Source organism: Schistocerca nitens, chromosome 8 (assembly GCF_023898315.1).
Source record: "Schistocerca nitens isolate TAMUIC-IGC-003100 chromosome 8, iqSchNite1.1, whole genome shotgun sequence".
Taxonomy (NCBI): domain Eukaryota; kingdom Metazoa; phylum Arthropoda; class Insecta; order Orthoptera; family Acrididae; genus Schistocerca; species Schistocerca nitens.
The window spans coordinates 166,690,466-166,693,583 of record NC_064621.1 but is presented as its reverse complement, the minus strand read 5'-3'; the positions used below and the strand labels follow the sequence as shown (position 1 = coordinate 166,693,583).

At 41.2% G+C, this 3,118-nt stretch overlaps 1 pseudogene; it reads right to left on the bottom strand.

Moving 5' to 3' along the window:
* Positions 1–370: 370 nt before the first annotated feature.
* Positions 371–488, bottom strand: LOC126199749 (5S ribosomal RNA; annotated as a pseudogene).
* Positions 489–3,118: the final 2,630 nt, after the last annotated feature.

Below are 3,118 nucleotides of genomic sequence, written 5' to 3'. Positions count from 1 at the left end.
TTGAATTTATAAGTTAGGTTCTTAGCCGCTACACCACGACATCCATTGAATTTTGTAGGAAATAGGAAACTGATTTTCATGTTCTCTTAAATAGGAAATTAACACTGTGAGTCAAATGTACACGGGTAATGATTTGTATTTTCGCTTGCACTGAACACAAATCTACAGCCGTTTATTAGCACTCCGTCTTCAGGCCACAAGTGGCCCATCGGGACCATTCAACCCCCGTGTCATCCTCACTGAGGATGCAGACAGGAAGAGCGTGTTGTCAGCACACCATTATCCCGGTCGTTTTCTTTGACCGGAGCCGCTACTGTTCGGTCGAGTAGCTCCTCAATTGGCATCCCGAGGCTGAGTGCACCCCGAAAAATGGCAACAGCGCATGGCCGTCCGGACGGTCACCCATCCAAGTGCCGTCCACGCCCAACAGCGCTTAACTTCGGTGATCTGACGAGAACCGGTGTATCCACTGCGGCAAGGCCGTTGCCCACAGGTGTCTAGTGGAAATTAATAAAAAATAACAAGTCATAGGCACAAAGTTGTGCAGATTTTGATTTCGCCTGCTCTCTCTGTTAAGTAAGTGCGTTGCCGAAAAAAAAAAAAAAATTACAATAAACTCAAACCTACATGACCATTTCCACTTCCATGTTAGGATTGAGGTACAATGTGAGGCGGTATGTGAAGGATAACTGGTGATGTTAAAACTAAGTTAAGAATTTTTGTATGCTCTTATCAGCAATGTCTTCAGACACACACGTTAGAGTAAGCGTTAAACGGAACACTGATGGTATTATGAAATTAAATCTCTAGGGATCAGATAATAAAGCGCTTCACTTCAATCACGACCGGTTTCTGGCGATTGTGAACCCATCTTAAGAACCACAACCCACGTGGCAGCCGCACATGCGACAGCAGGATGCGTGAAGGTGTCAGCCACACATGAAGCCGATAGACGGGATACCTACCCGCAGCCGAATTTCCAGTGTGCGGCGGCCACGGGCATCACGGTTCTTGTTCATCTGAAGATGTCACTGAATCAATAAAACTTTACACTTGAAGCGTTTTATTATCTGATTCCACGATACTCAGTTGTGGATTTCCTGTGAACTGAAGGCTGAAATCTCATGTGTATCGAATGTTCAGAATATTCGAAACACCGGTTCGCCGTGAGTAGTCGTACTTTATTTACGATCCATAATTAGAGTAAAAGAAGAAAGGAACAAGTAATACGGAATAGGTGGAATAAGGTTAGCGATAAACTTATCATCAAAATTGGTTACCACTCAGTGTATTCAGTATAGAACGAGGAATTTGGTAAAGAAATGTGAAGATACTGGAGAAGGAGAGAACAGAAAAGTTTGCCTGGAGAATCTGTGATGAAAGAGACATATCGAAAGCTCATCGACGAAGCCCTAGAAGACACATCTTCTGGAGGAAGACAGAGATTAGAATATATCCGAAAAAACTGAGGAATTTGGATGTATGTGCAACGCACAACACAGAGCTGAAGTGACTGTCACTATAGAACGAATGATTTTGAATATTTAAGTATTACCTTTTATATTACAAGGATGACCCAAAAGGCCGTTAATAGTTCAAAATGGATGAATTCACGGAATGATGTAGAAAGAGAGGTAAAAATTTCACACATCCGTAAACCGACATGAGGTTTCATTGAAACCAAAAAATATTGAAAACTGGCCAATAGATGGGGCTGGGCAGCAACGCATGAGTGATGCCGCATGAGAATAGTGTAAAAAATGAGCTGAAGTGAAAGTGCAAGTCAGATCATCCCTGGCCTGGCTAATAAACACCTTCTGGAAGGCATCACTTTTATGCAGGATGGCGCTCCATCCGATATTGCTACAGGTGTGGTAGATCTCTTGTAACATCGTTTGATGAGTATTGCGTGTTGAACCACTACGTCCGTCATGCTTAGTCCTCCAGGTCCCCAGTACTCATAATGTGTGATTATTAATTTGGATGTTACTGACGTCGCAAGCCTATTGCTATCTTCCGACCTCATTAGAGGTGCTAAAAGGCAACATACGTCGGCGGTTTCTCACTATGCATAGTGATATGCTGTAGAGTCCTGCTCACAGCATTGTCCGTCGAGCACAGGTCTTCTTGATGAATAAGGGCCGAAATGTTGAGCATTTCTTATAAAGAACACCATCTTTTCTAAAAATCTATTATTATGCTAAATATTGGTTTTTTTATCATTTGAAGCGTCATCTCTTGGTCATTTTGAGCACATTTTTGGTTTCAATTAAATTCCATGTCAATTCAATCACGAGTACTAATTTTTACCTCTCAACCTATATTATACCGTGAAGTGTTGAATTTAAACTATTGACGGACTTTTGGATCACCCTGTACGTTGAGATCGATCTGGTCAAATATTCCTCTGAAAAATGGTATGGACGACTAGCGCATTTCACAGCACTAACTGCTGAAAAAGTGACATGGTATCTTAGGTTAATTTAGGAACTTTTCCTTGAAAACGGCTAACTTCCACATTCAATGGAAAATGATCTACTCCCACTTTAACTTCTAGACAAATATTCTTAGACATTTTGTTACAAAATCTGCTGCTAGGTGTCTTAACCACCATGGATTCCATACGTGCAGTAGGTTTTGATGCACTCGCTCAAAAATACCTTCGAATCTGGACGCTTACTTCTCATGGAATATCAGTTTTGCAAATCTCGCTCTGGTCACTAATACGAAAAACCCCGAGTATAGCAACGTATCCAGCTTATAAAATCTTACTGGGGCCCCAAATTTTCTGTTTGACTCGGTATGCTTTCCCGCTTCATACGATACCGAAAGTTCCACCGCTCTGGCCCTATTATAATAAAAAGAACGGTCTCCTCAGCTTCAAAGAGTAAACACTTCTCTCAGCTTCTTGTAATATTCATGGCACAAAAAAGGAAATTGCTCTGAATTATATAGTGAAAATAACCCATCAAACAGTCACTCAAATCCACTCAACATGAGAAAGGAAATAGATTAACTGCTGAACATACAAACTCTTTTTGTATTCTGCAACCACAATCACTGCGCATCGCAATATCTATCTCTCTTTAAGAGAATCAGCCAGAATTTAATTCAGTCA